Here is a 17,527-nt window from a genome sequence, read left to right on the forward strand (position 1 = left end):
CAAATGCTACTTTTCCGGTTTTATTTGGGGCAGTGAAATGTGCATTACACTTTCTTCCAATAGAAATTATTAAGCAGCAAGCATAAGATGCTCATAATGTAGGGCAAGATGTGCAGAATCTGAAGAATGCTTCATGTTCTTGTTACTTCCCATGTTTAATGTTTCTATTTCTTAAGAGAAAAACACCCCAAACCATGTGTGCAGTAGCTCCATGTCCATTTCTTTTCCCAGATGAAAATTTTCCCAGATTTTCCCATTATCCCTTCACAGGTTAATGAAACTTGGCCTGAGAAACAAAATATCCCAAGGCTTCCCTGTCATGACACCAAAGGGCTGAGATTAAGAAAGACTGTACCTATTCACAAAAGAAAAATGTGATGTGCTGGATCTATGAAAAAGAGCTGGGCAAAATTATAATAAATGGCAAAATATTCCTGAGATCCTGTGATACTAAAGTTATTCACTTTTTCTTTCATTTAATAATAACTCATAATAATCTATTATATATAAGGTACTGTATTAATATTACGTTGGTTCAAAAGTAACTGTGGGTTTTGCCATTACTTTTAATTGGCATTTAATGGCATTTGCCATTACTTTTAATTGGCATTTAATGGCATTTGCCATTACTTTTAATTGGTATTTCATATTGGCAATATCTTAATTGACATTAATATTACTTTGGTGCAAAAGTAATTGTGGATTTTGCCATTACTTTTAATGGCGTTGCGGGTCTTGCCATTACTTTTAATTGGCATTTAATGGCATTTGCTAGTACTTTTAATGGCAAAACCCACAATTACTTTTGCACCAACCTAATATAATTAACTAGTATTTGTTGAGCACTTACTGTGTGTGAAGCACTACACTATATATTTTACACACATTATATCAAAGATATTATGAATAATAATTATAGGTATTATTATTATTATTGTCCCCATCTTACAGAAGAAAAATAGGAAGCTGAAGAGGTTAAATAACTTGTCATATGTGGCAGTGCCGGGATTTGAATTTACATCTGACTTTATTTTTTTCTATTATACCACAAGAACCACCTAAAAGCATTTCAAGATTGAAGGAATACAGATATTGAGAGTGCCAAACAAAGCATAAATCAATAATCTGTTAAGGTAAATATAAATCATTTTTCAGTTAGCCATTTAAATTTCATTTGAGGTCAAAAGCATAAATATTAAAGTACTTTTGCTGTTGACAGCGATGTTTCCCAATCTCATCTGTAGCCCCTGCCAACAGCCAACGTCATGATAAATTTTACAGGGGGTAACAGGAAAACTATCATTGTTTTGGTCAGTGTGGAAATTTTCCTGCTGGCTCTTCAGTTGCAGCCTTTGGCAGTGAAGTTACCTCTCAAGTCTAAAAAGCCTGCAGTCTGTAAAATATCCCAAACTTGGATTTTTCCTGTGTTTGACAAACAATAGCTAAGAGTTGCAGCTACTCAGTTCTATTTTAACTTCCATGGTAGTGAACTTAACTGTGATCATTTCATAAAAACATTTGATTATTGATTTACTTATACAATAAACTCTTACTGAGTACTTATTCATGTAATCGACATGACAGGGAATTTTGTTCATTTCTTTAAATATAGTTTCATATAACCAAAGAAAATATAACCAATAGTAGTTTGCATATTTACCTGGGGCAACTATAGCATGTTTAGGACCATTTCTATGGCTCAGTTTGCATATGCTCTAAGGAAGACATGCAAAGAGTATCTGTAACTATTCCCAGGTCCTCTAGATACCTCGGACATTACCAAAATGCCTTTTTCACTATTTTTAACTCTAGTCCCATGTATATGCTTCATATATAGTTTGTGTTAAAAGAATAATAATAAATCTGTTGGATAAATGAGCTTTATATCACTTCAAACTTCTATAGGACATCTTTAATAAAAGAACAGTATTCTGTGGATCAGAGATTCTAATTCTACTACTGACAATATACCAACCCCTGCCCCCCATCTGTCTATTTAAATAAGCCATAGTAACTGACTGCTTCCATGAGGGTCAGTGGAACTGAATGGATGGTAAGAGTGTTAAGGGATAGTACCCGAAGTTCCTTAGTATAGCCCCAGTGACTTTCAGCTCATTTCTGAAAATAGAATGAACAAATAGACCGGGCCTTTCACCAGATAGCCCATGACGAAGAAGTAGGCTTTTAGAGACAGTGCTGGGAAGTGTTGGTGAATGATCCAACCCCTGTAGACCCAGGAACTATGGAGAAGATAAATAAAACTTTGGGACCCTGCTGTCAGAATGGGTTCAGAAGTTCCAGCAGGGATGACAGAGTCCAGGGACTAGATGGCCCCATCTAATGAGCAGACTGAGAGATAAAACTGACTTTGGTCAGCAAAAGAAAGTACAATAATCACAATGTACCTGGGATCCTGGGAGAATAAAGATAGATGGGCTGGATGGAGGCTTCCAAAAGAAGTAAACAGTTAAGGCCCCCCGCTTCATGAGCAGTTGAAGTGTTCTTAGAGGGAGTCTGACAGCAGTGCACTTCATAGACCTGTGCAGGCAAATAAAGTATTAGTCTGGGCTTGGGAGGAAAATGCCAGACTTTAGAGGCATAACTACAAATAGCATACAAGGTCAGGGCAGGACACAGCAAGGATAGACTAATGTTGAGTCTGATAGTCACGAAATTTCCCAAGAAGAGCTCTTAAAATCACCCTGCTGCTCACTCCTTATACCAGTCCTCAGAGTCTGTGAAACTGATGACTGCCTTTTGCTCAGAGAAAATCCATTTATTTGATTCTATTTTTAACACTTTCCTTCAACTCCTAAGCTATCTTTAGCCAATATTTTTCAAATGGTTCTACATATGAATCCTTTGAATAAGACTCAATGAACAAAATGTAAAATGGTGACAAGATCACTTAAGCCTTACCTTAGCGGTCTAGTGCTGGCACAGATCCCAATATCATCTGGCTCCCTCCTCTCATTTTACATGCAAAACACTAAGGAACAGGGAGGTTGAATGACTTCTTTGACATGGCACAACTAGTTAACATTTGGACTAGAATCTATGAGAGGAACTCATGCCTAGTAAGTACTTTCTTTTTCCCTGCACAGTGATTCCCTCATTTTGCTCTCCTTACTTACTATTTCCTATGTTGCTCAAGACTTCATGAAACAATATTCTTACAAGAGTGTGTTTCTCAAATAGCTTGCTTACTAGTTCTCTCTTACTGAAATCAATATCTTACTTGTTGGACTTCTGAATCTTGCTTGTTATTGCTAAAAACAAAACACAACACAAATGTAATATCCAGTGGGTTTATACATTTATGAGCCTATATGACTCAAAAATTGTCAAATATGATTTATGTGTGATAGACACTATTAATGACCAATGACATTCAAAAATCTTTAAGTGACTTTATCAATAAGGGATATGAAATTTGATAGGATACAGAAAAGTCAAGAAATTCAAATTAAAAGAAAGGTAGAGATGTAAAAATACAGTGAAAATGATCCAAGTAGGCATTCCAGCTCAGCCACTAATTAATTCTGGGACCTCTGTCAACTCACTTAACTTCCCTATGGCCTAGATTACACATCTGTCAAAAACAATTTTTTCAACAAGTTGAAATCATTGAATTGAATAGCCTAAAAAATTCCTGAATTTAAATGAAGCCTCCAGAACTCCATATAGACTGTACTCCAATTATTAGCAATAATAGGGTCTAAGACATAAGAATGGCTTATGGACAGAAAAGTCTGTGTGATAACAGCTAACTTAGAGAACAATAACCATATGCCACACTGTTGAAGAGCTATATGTAAACTCATACAATAACTGCCACACAAACTAAATGAGGCAAGCACCATTGTTTTCATCCCCACTTTCCAGATTAGTATACTGAGTCACAGACAGGTTAGTAACTTGTTAATGTTACACATATAGTAAATGGCAGAGCTAGGATTTGAAACCAGTCTGACTCCAGAGCTATGACCCTCTGGTGATGGGTAACCTGACAGATTTAGGTAGCTGGTCATGACAGAGATTAAGAGACCCTGCTGGTCTTTTGAGGTAAAGTGGATAACTTCTGATAACAGCATCTTTCCTAAGGCTTGTTTCCCAGTTTATAGTAGTAAGTTGCCAATATTCACCCAGGTGCTCAAGCTAAAAATCAAAGAATCATTATTGATGTTTGCCTTTCTTTCACCCCATAGCCCATTAGCAGGTCTTATTAGGTTTGCCATCAAAATAAATCCAGAATCCAACCATTTCTCACCACTCTACTGCTACCACTTAGTGCATGTCCATTTTCATCATCACCAGGAATATTGCAATTGCCTCCCTATTGGCTTTCCTGCCTTTCTACTTACTCTTCTATAGTCTCATCTCCTTATAGCATACTGAGTAATTGTTTCTAAAACATGGAGTAGATCACATCACCCCTCGCCCTACTCAAAACCTTCAGTGACTTCCCATCAAATTTGGAATAAAATACTACATGATGTAGCCTGACTACCTCTCTCATCTCATCCTTACCCACCCTTCCTAACTTACTCCACTCTCTTTCTGGCTGTTCTTCAAATATGTGAACTCACCCCCACTTCAGGTCCCGTGAACTGGCATTTCTATTTGCCTGGAATGTTCTTCCCAAAGACATTTATACATTTCACACCTTCATATCATTCAGGCCCCTGACTAAGTGTCTCTTCCACAAACAGCAATTCCTGACTACCCTCACTAAAACAACTCAGCCCTTCACTCACAATCCCCACACCTCGGACTTCATTTCTCTTCATAGCATTTGCAGTTACCTGAAATTACATTCAAAATTTATTTGATAATAACCTTAAGGATACAGGCCTAGGGTACCTTTTTAACTGCTTTACCTTCAGTGCTTGTATAGTGGCAGCTATAATAGTAAATGCTCAATAACTATTAACCAAATGAATTAATTCCTCCAATTCCAAGCTCCATCATTTTTTGATACCATGATATTTACAGGACCTGGCCCTGTCAAGATTCTGAATAGACTTCACCACTCATCTATGTTAGGGTAGATTGCCTGGAATTAGTGGCCCATAACAGCACCTTTATTATGGAGGTAAATGCCGCACCTGCAGTAGCACTCCTCTCTCGTTTTCTCTTTTCCTGGTGATGGTGTGAGGAGGCTTTGCTGTTTTCTCTTTCCTTTGAGGTAGACACATTTTTTCATTTCTCATTATTCAGTTTGTTTTTGTCATGGAATATATTTTGCTATCTAAATAAAACTTCCTGAAGTCTTTGAACTTCTGTGGTGATGTTCTGTATTCTTTTCTACCAAAATATAACTGCTATATATCTGTTAGATGAGAGTTAACTCATTAGCATTAAACACTAAGATAATTACTGCATTAAAATCCCCTGCCATGTGGAGATGTAGAAATGAAGGCTGCCCCCTGCTTCTTCTGCTCATCACAACCTCTGAAAACTTTCTAGGATTCCCTGAGAATTTCCGTTAAGTAACAAACACAACCTGTGCAGCAGTCTTTTATATTCTGTAGGTATTGACTATTCATCATTAAAAGTGAGAAGCTGCTGGCTAAGACTGAAGTTTGTTAGCTCAGATGGAAACTTTGGAATAATTACTGATACTGTGTATTGTTAAAACCTGTGCCAAATTAGGTGGCGTGCATACATAATGTATGGAAAGGTAAGGCTGCTGCTTCCACAAACCTGACTTCTTCATAAAGAAAAATCAAATAGATTAAACACAGCTAACACAGAGAAACTGAAAAACAAGCCCTTATTTCCAGTGATCATTCAGGAAAGGGCTTTAGAAGATTCTGTTCACATGCTAAAAGCATCCATTCCTCACTTAGACGTCTACAGAAATAAGGAAAATTTAGTGAGTTAAAGGACAATATAGTGGATGTAACCCATTTTTCTTTTTATTAAATATCCCACTGCAACATCTAGGATTTGACATCCATATGTACAGACAATAATAAAACTAAAATTTTCTACACTGGCTGATATCTCAGTTCAACCACAACAGTTAGCTCTCAATTTTCAAAGCAGTATGAAAAGCAATAGTCTTCTTCTTTGCTAACCAGAACTGTGAATTTAATCCTCTAGAAATAGATTGGAATTTGTGCTCTCTTGCTTACCTTCTACTGTGATTAAATCTACACATTTTAAACTGTATTTGAAGGATAGAGTAAAATTTCTGTGACTCTGTCATTAAAATAAGTAACACAAAAGTAAAATATAATCACAATGAACCAAGGAATGAAAGTGAGACACTTAGTAATTCATGCAAAGGGCAAGATAGTTTCTCTGCTGTTAGCTTCAAAGGTTATAGATAATAAACTAAAAACTATAAGCAAATTTAAAAAATTAAAGGACGAGCAAATAACTCTTGAGACTGATTTAGGTAGGTAATTTATCACTTCTTCATACCTCTCCCAGGAGATGAAATAGAGAAACTGTGGATATTGTATCAATGAGTGACATTCGAAATATTTCACAACTAACATGGCACCAGCACCAATCTAGCAGAGCAGACTCCAGCCTGAATGAGGAATTAGGTCCCCAAGAGCCTCTTCTGCAGCAGGCATCAACCATTTAGTTGCTGATTATGGGGAGCTCTGCTGGGTTCTGGGAAAGGGTCTAGGGCAGCCAAGGCGGAGGGAAGACTAGGGAGGACCCACTCAAAGATTTTGCTGCAGAAACTCTTTACCAACCAGTAATGAAAGATTTTTAGTATTTTTAACACCTGGAAGAGACATACAGTGCATTACCCTTGGTGCTGTCATGAGCTTTGAGGAACTGAGGAAGGAGGAAAGGAAGAGAAAGAAGGAGCAATGAACATGTCATTTCCTCTAGAATAACTTACCTTTCACTTCTCTTCCCTTAGTGAGATCCCACTCATCTTATGGATCTCAACTCACATGTCATATATGAAGTCAAATTCCCCACTACCAACAGAAACCTCTACCCTACTTCTTCTCACTCTCCTCTCTCTGTAAGTACACATGTATGTGTGTGGTCATTTGCTTTCTCTCTCTTTTTCACACTAGACTCTAAGGCCCTGAACACAGGGACCTTCTCTTTTTGCTCAACATTTTCTTCCTGGCAACTAGAAAAATATTTGACGCCAGCACTTTGGGAGGCTGAGGCAGGTGTATCACAAGGACAGGAGTTCAAGACCAGCCTGACCAACATGGTCAAACCCCATCTCTACTAAAAATACAAAAAAGAATTAGCTGGGTGTGGTGGCGTGTGCCTGTAATCGCAGCTACTCAGGAGGCTGAGGCAGGAGAATCGTTTGAACTCGGGAGGCAGAGGTTGCAGCAAGCCAAGATCGTGCCACTGCACTCCAACCTGGGTGACAGAGCAAGACTCCGTGAAAGAAAAGAAAAGAAAAGAAAAGAAAAGAAAAGAAAAGAAAAGAAAAGAAAAGAAAGAAAGAAGGAAAGAAGGAAAGAAGGAAAGAAAAGAAAGAAAGAAAAGAAAGAAAGAAAGAAAGAAAGAAGAAAGAAAGAAAGAAAGAAAGAAAGAAAGAAAGAAAGAAAGAAAGAAAGAAAGAAAGAAAGAAAGAAAGAAAGAAAGGGAGGGAGGGAGGGAGGGAAGGAGGGAAGGAGGGAAGGGAAGGGAAGAAAGAAAGATATTTGATGCACAATAAGTATTCTTAATAAACAAATGAATGGAAAACTTAGTTTGATTTTTTAAATTTACATGCTACATAAGGCAAAATAAAAGATCAATTAAACTGACTTCATTATTATCATTAGTCCACTCACAGTAAGGGAGAAAGTTCTGCAAGTAAAAAAAAGATACCAATAAAAATATCTAGCATTTATTGAGTTTTCCTATAGGTTCGTCACTGTGCTAAGTGTTTCAAATACTGTCTGTCAAAGAGCAGAGGCTGAGCTCTTAATCTCTACCTATTTTTCTTCTCATGTTTAATCCATTTTATGTGGGTAAGCTGGCAGATATTTTGTGCTTCTGTACAGGATTGGATTAGGTATGCATAAGAACCAAAGTAATGCATTATAAGAAAAGAGATAACTTAAGAAAAACTGCGTCAGACTTTTTCAGGTTATCTATTCCATGAGCAGATGGTGTACTTCTGAGGAAATATCAGGATATATTAAAGAAAACGTTTAGGCAACTGATGTTTATGTGGGTGCCGATTTCTGGCTACAGCAGATGCCTGTTGCTTCCTGACATCTGCCATATTCCACTCTAAGTACCAAAAAAACATACAGCTGACAAAATTGCATAGATAGTGGCTTTGCATATCAATAAGTTGTGCTAGCTAGTCCTATAAGGCATTATCTAACCAGGAACTCAAAAGCTGAAGCTGATCTCTCAGATACTGTATAACAATAGAAAGAACACAGACATTGGATTTAAACAAGCCTGAGCTCACTATCTTGGGCCTCCCACTTACATGCTATGTAATTTTGAAAAATATTTTTAACCTCACAGAACTTAAGTTTCTTTATTGGTAAAATAATTTAGTAATGTTTAACCTGCTGGTTGCCGTAAGATTCAAATAAAAATAAAGTGCCTGAAAAATCCTAGGCACTTAATAAGTGCTAGCTAATGTCTAAACTACACCAAAATTTGATGTTGTAGAAATGTGCCTTGATGGTCTGATGAAACAGAATAAAATAAATTTTAAACCTGGAGGTTTTGAGGGTAGGACTGGGCCTATGGGTGGGTGCGGCTTGAAACCGAAGGAGGAACAGAAAGAGTTGGCATCTGTTCTTGGGTCGAGATATCCATAGACCTAACGGCAATCTCACTTTGCAGCACTCCCTTGGAAAGGACTCAGAGGAGATGAACAGTAGAGTGAGAAGTGGGGCTGCCAAGAGAAAAAGCTGAAAAGGGAATTCCAGAGGATGGGCTATGAAGCTAGTTGGATTGCTGCTTCTTTTGTGGCATAAAACTTCAAAATACAAATTGTAGTATTATAATTAAGGCTCACAGGAGAAAGTGGATGCACTGAGACAATGGCCCATCCATTAAGTGGTAAAACCAAAGGAATTCTCTAAGAGGCCTCTAGTCAGAAAGGATGGAAGCTCCTCTTAGAGGTCAACCCTCAGAGACAGTATGGAAGCTCAAGTAGATTTCCTCCCCACACCGAATCCCCAGGCTCATGTGGCCAATAACCAGAGGTCTGGGAGCATCTAGAAGAAAGCAGCAAGTCCCTACTTTTGCTAGATGGACAAAGTCTGAGGTTACACCTCCTGAAGCCTGGAGGAAAGCTCGTTTTCTCCTTGTCTTCTGATCGTCAAGGAAAAAATCTCTAAGGAAATTCAGATCACTGAGTTAACGCCTCTGCTAAAATCTCTGCTTGGTTCAGAACCATATTGTTTGCTGCAACTGATTGACGGTATATGCAGCCAAGTTTTCTCTTTTATGAATTAGCATACCATGTTTTAAAAAAAAAAAATCCTTAACTAATTTTGCCCCACACCAATTGATTATTGTTGGGCTCACTGTCTTCATCCATCCCAATCATTAGACACTTATAAATAAGAGTTTTGTTTAATACTCTGGGGATCATATTTCTAGTATCTGTTAAGAAAATGTGATGGTTAATTTTGTCTGTTAACTTGGTTAGGCCATGGTACTCAGATATTTGGTCAAACACCACTCTAGATGTTGCTGTAAAGGTATTTTTTTAGATAAGATTAACATTTAAATAAGTAAAGCAGATTACCCTCCGTAATGTGAGTGTACCTCATCCAACCATTTAAAGGCCTCAAGAGGAAAAAAAGACTCATATCTCACAAGGAAGAGGGAACTCAGCCTCCCTACTGCCTTTGGACTTGAGTTGAAACATCAACTCGTCCCTGGGTGTCTCCATCTTGCCAATCTGCCCTTCAGACTTTGGACTTGCCAGCCTCCACAATCATGTGAGCCAATTCCTTAAAATAAACCTCTGTCTCCCTACACACACACACACACACACACACACACACACACACACCCTATTAGTTCTGTTTCTCTGGAAAACTCTAATACAGAAAGCTTTTAAAGTTGGGGACTGGTAGTGTTGCAAAAAGGGGGTCTTTTAAAGTGCTATAATCCAGGTCAGGGGTCAGTCAACTTTTTCTGTAAAGGGCCAGATAGTAAATATTTAAGGCTTTGCAGATCATAAGATCTTTGTAGCAACCACAAAGCTCTGCTATTGTAGCACAAAAGCAGCATAGCTAACACACAAACAAATGGGTATGGCTGTGTTACAATAAACTTTTACTTATGGACACTGAAATTTGAATTTCATATGTTTCACATGTCACAAAAAAAGCTTTCTTTTTATTTATTTTTTGACGTTTTAAAATGTGAGAATTATTCTTATCTCACAAGCCATACAGTAACAGCCCAGGGGCCTGTTATTGCTTGCTCATACAGGTCATCCTTGGTCTAAGGTGACAACTCTTAAACTATAATATTTGGCCTCCTGAGAGCTGCAAGGTTCCCTGTGGTAGGATCTGATTCAAAATTGTGAATTATTTCTTTGGTCATTAAGGATTCAATAAATGAGCCAAGTGCTATATACTTATCTTTATGTACTATAAACTACTTATTAGTAATCTAATAATGCTTAATAAAACTAAATGGTTTACTAAGCACTACTTAAATTTGACTATAACAAACTAAAACCAATTTAAAATTAGGATTTTTCTCCACCTCTGAGCCTGTTTAAACAGTACAAAGATTACATATTATATTCCCTACATTACTTCAAAGACATTATATACCATCATAACCATAACATACTATACTTTTATTCCACATCACTTACCATAGTTGTAATTAATTAACTTGTTTAAAGTCTGTTGGTCTCAGTAGACTACGCTTCATAAGGTCAGTAACCATGTCTGTTTTTTCACTAATATGGACCCAGCCCATAGCATGTCTTGTACATTATGCAAATGTATATATGTCTGTGTGCATATATATATATACATATACACGTCTATACTTGTGGGCTAAAAGAATGAATGAATGAATTACTTCTGGTGTTGACTGCTGCAATTCTTACTATTTAATTACATAGAAGTTATTATATAGAAGTTTTCATGGCTGGGCACTGTGGCTCACGCCTGTAATCCCAGCACTTTGGGAGGCCGAGGTGGGTGGATCATTTGAGGTCAGGAGTTCAAGACTGCCCTGGCCATCATGGTGAAACCCCACCTCTACTAAAAATATAAAATTAGCCAGGCGTGATGGCAGGTGCCTGTAGTCCCAGCTACTTGGGAGGCTGAGGCAGGAGAATCACTTGAGCCCGGGAGGTTGTAGTGAGCCAAGATCACACCACTGCACTCAAGCCTGGGGCACAGAGTGAGACTCTGTCTCAAAAACAAACAAACAGGCTGGGCGCGGTGGCTCACGCCTGTAATCCCAGCACTTTGGGAGGTCGAGGCAGGTGGATCGTGAGATCAGGAGATTGAGACCATCCTGGCTAACACGGTGAAACCCCATCTCTATTAAAAATACAAAAAAATTAGCCGGGCGTGGTGGTGGGTGCCTGTAATCCTAGCTCCTCAGGAGGCTGAGGCAGGAGAATCGCGTGAACCTGGGAGGTGGAGCTTGCAGTGAGCTGAGATCACACCACTTTACTCCAGCCTGGGCGAGACTGCGAGATCCCATCTCAAAAAAAATAAAATAAAATAAAAAATAAAAACAAAACAAAAATAATTTAAAAATAAAAAATAACAAAACAATTTTAAAAAGAGGTTTTCACTTAGGTTCAATATTATCAATCTAGTTTATTGGTAATTATTTGATTATCCTATTGCTTATAATGATGAATGTTTGTACCAGCAGTATTTGGGGTCTATAATTCTACACTGGTCTTTAAGAAAAGTATGAAATATGTTTCTGAGTTATTCATATTTCCATTGCTAAAACAGCCAGATAAAATTTACTCCTGGGATGTGGGAGGAGTAGGAGCAGTTAACAGAGATCTTTATTGTTACCTCCAAGTTCTTATTCCACTGGAAAATAGGCAGAAGTTTGACAGCCATTGAATTTGCAAGAAATGGTGATGACAGAGGCATATCTCACTTAGTTGATACCCTTTGATTCAGGGGTCCATGGACATTTGGTTTTTATAAATTGGTTCTTCTTTACCACAAGGCTATACTTTTGCAACATTTCTGCTAAGCCTTACCTCAGCTCACATAAGGTGATGCAACTTGTGTAGCCGTTTCTAAGGCAAAATGTGAGAAGACAGGAGTCCCAAGATAATGCTTCCAAATCATTAGGTCTCTGTGTATTTTGTTTTTACAGACATGCATGTACAAAAGGGAGCTCCAGGGGTAATGGTGCAGAACTTTGTGTCTTAAAATCTGGGCCTACTGTGAGATAGGAGAAAGGCTTCCGTGGAAAACGTCAGGACCACTGATCTGTACTCAACAGCTCCAGATACAGATTTGATCTAATTAACCTCAGTATTTCTAGCACTTAATCAAGAAAGATCCAATTCCAGCAACTCTAATTTTAAACTGTTTCACTAAGGGCAGCATTAAGGTAATTTAGGTAAAAACAAAATTTAAACAAAACAAGGAAAGGGAATGTTAATTACTTCAGGGAAATGTATTAACTCCCTGTTCATTGAATGTTCAATGGTTATTTGTTCTAATTGCTCTTTAGTGACTATTTATTGTGCACATTACACAAGCTGCTTTTTAGAACTGCTGATTTGGAGATAAGAGGAAAACTGCAAAACTACCCACAAGTTCATCAGACATAAAGATTCCTGAAACCCTTTATGTTCTTTAGTCTTTTGGCATCTTCTGCACAAAGTTATCAATGAATCTAATGACCCAGTTCTGCCAAACCCCAATCTGCTACTCTGATATGTACTCAGAATTTAATCTGCAAGTTTTGCATAGGTTGGCCCAATGTGCAGAGTAGAAAGAGGTGGCTAAATTGTTCCTGAGTCTGTAATAACTCTTTGAAAAGAGATAATCTTGTCAAGCTGTGATGTCTAGTTATTGCAAGAAAAAAACTTAAGGAAGCTTGTGTATGTGTGTGTTATAAGTGTGCAAGTGTTTGGAAAAGGAAGTGCTGCTTGAATTAAAACTGTTTTTGTATTTTCCTTATTTTAGAGGAACATTCTAGTATATCCCTTCCATCCCCCACACACCCACCCCACCACACACACACACAAAAAGCCTGCTCAAGTCTTGCCTTCTGTCTTTAGCGTAGCTTCTACAACATAACATCTCTCAGAGAAGCTTTCCGCCTCTCCACTGATCCGGAGCCTGTCTGTTTTTTCAATTCCAGATCAAACCCTCCCCCACCCAACTTCTTCCTGAGTTGCCTTCCAAATGTATCAGTCTGTATCAATTCCCCTTTTCTCTAAAGCATCATTGTCTCTGTCTCTCATATATCTTATTTCTTGGTTGTTTGCTTTTACTGAGCTGTTTCACTTCTCTACTTCTCCATAACCAGAGTATAAATTCCAGGAAGACCAGAAGAGTGCTTCCTTTCCTTTCAAACTAAGGAGAGAAGTGTTATAGGAGCTATTCATAGGGTCTTCTCAGTACACTAACACAAATGGGGGAAGTCAGGAAAACCTCCATGGGAGACACTCCAAAGCAACATTCTCTCATACATAGCTAGGCCTCTCTGTTCAACCCAATGATCTAGCAAAGGCTCTGGCTCTTTTTGTCTTCTTTCTGCCTATACTTACCTCTTTTTTTGAAAACACATTCACCTAATAATCATTTTGCTTTGCATCACTGATGAAACTTCCTTCCTTTCTTTCTTGCAAGAGCAGAAAGAACTGAGCTAAAAACAAGTCTGCTATAGGTTTAATGATCTCTGCTGTATTTTTATTTTTCTCTTATATGTCTGTATTATATGCTGTGGTACTATTACATATGGATTGGTTCCAGGTCACTGGCTGGCAAAACTGAACTCCGATTTTCAAGTGGTATTTTACTTGCAGACTTCACCGTCTGTTGAGCAAGTATGTTATTTGTGTCAGAACAGATAAATAAATAATAATGCAGCAGACCTACAACCTAGGGATTTGTGTGTTCTGCAAGCAAGCTGTAGCATTATACCTACTTTATGAGTAGGTGGCTGAGGATGTAGAAATTTTATGTATCTAAAAAGCACAGAAATGACCTTTTAGGGTTTTTTTTCTAAATTAGAAAAGGGGCTTTCTCACTCGAATAGTACATCAATGTTCACAGCATCATTATTCACAGTAGTGAAAGAGGGATGCAACCCAAGTGTCCATCAATAGATGGATAAACAAAATATTGTGCACACCTACAATGATATATTATTAGCCAGCCTTAAAAAAGAAGGAAATTCCAACACACACAACCGAGATGAACCTTGAAGACATTTTGTGAAGTGAAAATAAGTCAGCAACAAAAGGACAGATACTGTATGATTTCATTTATATGAGGTACCTAATGTTGTCAAATTCACAGAGACAGAAAGTAGACTGGTAGTTGCCAGGGGCTGGGAAAAGGGAGGAATGGGGAGTTAGTGTTTAATGGGTCTAGGGTTTCAGTTGGAGGAGATGAAAAAGTTCTGCAAATGATGGTTGTACAGCCATGTCAATATACTCAAGGCCATAAACTGTATACTTAAAATGGTTAAAATGGTAAATTTTGTTATGCACATTTTACCACAATAAAAAGGGGGGCCTTTCTTGATCAATGTCAGTAATACTTTTTTTTCCTCAAAAATAATGGAAAAATGAATGAGCAAGTAAACATAGGATCCTGCCCATCTCTTCACTTGGCTCATCCTAGCCTCGCTGTTTCACTGATTGGTTATATAAATAATTTCTACTTAAGGCATTTAATAAAAAAAAAATCCATCTAGAGAAAATGGATTTCAACACCATTTTAATACTTTAAACTTTTGTTTAAATTGGCATCACCTTCACATACCACATAGGCTTCTACTTACTCTGTTCCTCAATATTTCCCACACCATTTGTCATCTGAAATTCTATGTGCAGGGACATAAAACTCGTGTTCCAAAATGAAAAACAGGAAATAATATGCACACAATAACTTAGGAATTAGAAGAAATTTTCTCAAATTTACTATACCTGTGTTGTTCACAGTATGATCTTGCAGCATACTGCATCACAATAACTAGAGAACCTAGTAAAAAATCCTCTCCCAGACCTACTGAATTGGCATCTGTAGAACTAGGGACTTGTAACCTGCATTTTACATTAGCTCCTCCAGTTACACTTATGCATACACAAGTTTGAGGGTCAGTAAACTAAAACATAAGTGAATGATACAAGTATAAGGAATATTTCCCCTTAAAAATGCATGAAAAGATGAAAAACCATAAGAGTAATGGGAGTCTGATTGGAGGGCAGAAACATGAGACTGGGTACATCAAAATAAAAATGGTAACACATCCTTGCCCAAGCCCAGTTTTGTACTCACTGATTCTTTAACTAAGATAAATAACATCAGAATGATGTCAGAGACTTACACAACAAAGAAGCAAAAGTTTTTATTGGGAGATACACTAAAAATAACAATCTGTCTTAAGGGTTTTTGGAGAACGTGAAGGACCTGCATACTGTGTCATGCATCACTAGTATGCCATGGTAGGAACAAAAACAGGGCACACAGTCTCTTTGCATTGTCATCTCTGACCAGCCTGCCCAAACTCAAATACAACTTTGTATTATACAGTGTTTTCATTTCATTTGAATTGCCTAAGTAACTTCTATCTAAGGCTACCCAAAGACCCTTACACTTTGCTTTTTTGCAGTTTTCTGTCTCATATCTTTGAGAATTATAGAGTGCCTTGTGGCCATAACATATGAAAGGTGTCAAGCAATTAAAGAATGCATGGAGTGGTTTTTGTCTCTTCAGGAACCACTTTTCCATTAAAAAAAAAAGAAAGAAAGAAGGGAGGGAAGAGAGTTCAAAAGCCAAAGCAACAAAATAGGTAAAAATGTTGTCAGTGCCGCAAAAGCCCCAGTGGTCACATAGCCTTTCTGACAATCTCAATATGTATCCTACAATAAGAATTTCAGAATATTATGACTTCAATATGTTTCAAAGTCAATCTGGTTTGCATGATAAGGCTCATTTCTCTTCAGCTCTTCTAATGTACATACTGTGCTTTCATGCTGTTTTTTTTTTTCCTGCCTGTATATCTACATTTAACTCTTTACCTCCAAATAAAGAATGTCATCTCTGACCATAACTATATAAGAACAGCTCTTTTTTAAATCACTAGTTTCATTTATGTTCTGTCAGCAACTTCAAAATGTACTGCGAATAAATCACTTTGGAGCATTTATCTAAGGAATTGCCATTCTCACTCCCCACCCCATACCTTGGTGTTTCTTATCCATTCATATTCCCAGGTACCCTGAGTTCAGAAAGCAGCAGCTGACTATGTAGCATGTGAGGATACCTATCCATGGGACCAGAGAAAGGGAATGGATACAAGGGACATTAGGAGGGAAGAGCCTACAGGTTTTCATGACTGGAGGAATGGGAGAGGCTAGGGAGAAAGGTAAGAGTTCAACTTAAATCAGAGATTTCAAGCTGGGTGATAAAGAGAATCATGATACCACAAGCAGAGACAGAAAAGAAAAAAAAACTGGTTTTGAGAGCAAGATGATGCATTTCATTTTAGATATAGAATTTCCAAACTGATGACAGGATGTCCAAATAGAAACATCTGGCAGAAAACTGCAGATGCAATAGTGCAGCTAAAAAGAAGGGTTGAGACTGGAGATGGTAATGTGATCATTTTCATTTATGCAATGGTTATGTCATTATAATAGATGAGATATCTGAAGAGGAGGGAAGGGAAACAAAGGAGAGCATGTGGCTAGATCTCTAAGGTATGAAGAAGAAGAGAAGCCAGTGAAAGAAAGGAGAGGAAAGGTAATCAGAGAAACTGGATAGGAACTGTAGTAGCTCAGAGTTACAGAAGTCAAAGGAGGAAGATAATCAAGAAAGTAGAGATTCAGTTGCATGAAGCAGTAGGAAAAAAAGACCAGTGAAAATGAGGATCACAAAAAAATTAGGTGCTTGCTTTGTCAGCACATATACTAAAATTGGAATGATACAGAGAAGATTAGCATGGTCCCTGTGCAAGGAGAACATGCAAATTCATGAAGTGTTCCATATTTATTAGGAGGCTATTGGTATGTTTTAGTAGAGCCAGATTTTAGGGTAATGAGGCAATGGGAAGATAGGTTATGACACCACCAGCAGAAATAGAAAAGAGAAGAATTGGTTTGAGAGCAAAATGAAACATTTCATTTTAGACATGGAATTTTCAAACTGATGACAGGATATCCAAATAGAAACTGACGAATAGAAATATAATGTGAACACATATGTAATTTCAAATTTTCTATTAGCCACGTTGTTATTTTTTAAATCACTCTTCCCTTTAAAATCCTTCCACAGCTCTCCATTTATCCAGAATAAATCTAAACTCTTTAGTATACAAAGTCCTTCTAGGATAGTCTCTTATGCCTCCTCTAGCCCAGCCCCAACCTGCATTA

General features: G+C 37.7%; 1 non-coding gene across 1 annotated transcript; it reads left to right on the forward strand.

Annotated features, from left to right (window-relative positions):
- Positions 1–17,041: 17,041 nt before the first annotated feature.
- On the forward strand, positions 17,042–17,148 carry LOC126949395 (U6 spliceosomal RNA). Its single transcript, XR_007723701.1, has one exon. It is a non-coding gene; the product is annotated as a U6 spliceosomal RNA (small nuclear RNA).
- Positions 17,149–17,527: the final 379 nt, after the last annotated feature.

This window comes from Macaca thibetana, chromosome 2, assembly GCF_024542745.1.
Source record: "Macaca thibetana thibetana isolate TM-01 chromosome 2, ASM2454274v1, whole genome shotgun sequence".
In the NCBI taxonomy this organism is placed as follows: domain Eukaryota; kingdom Metazoa; phylum Chordata; class Mammalia; order Primates; family Cercopithecidae; genus Macaca; species Macaca thibetana.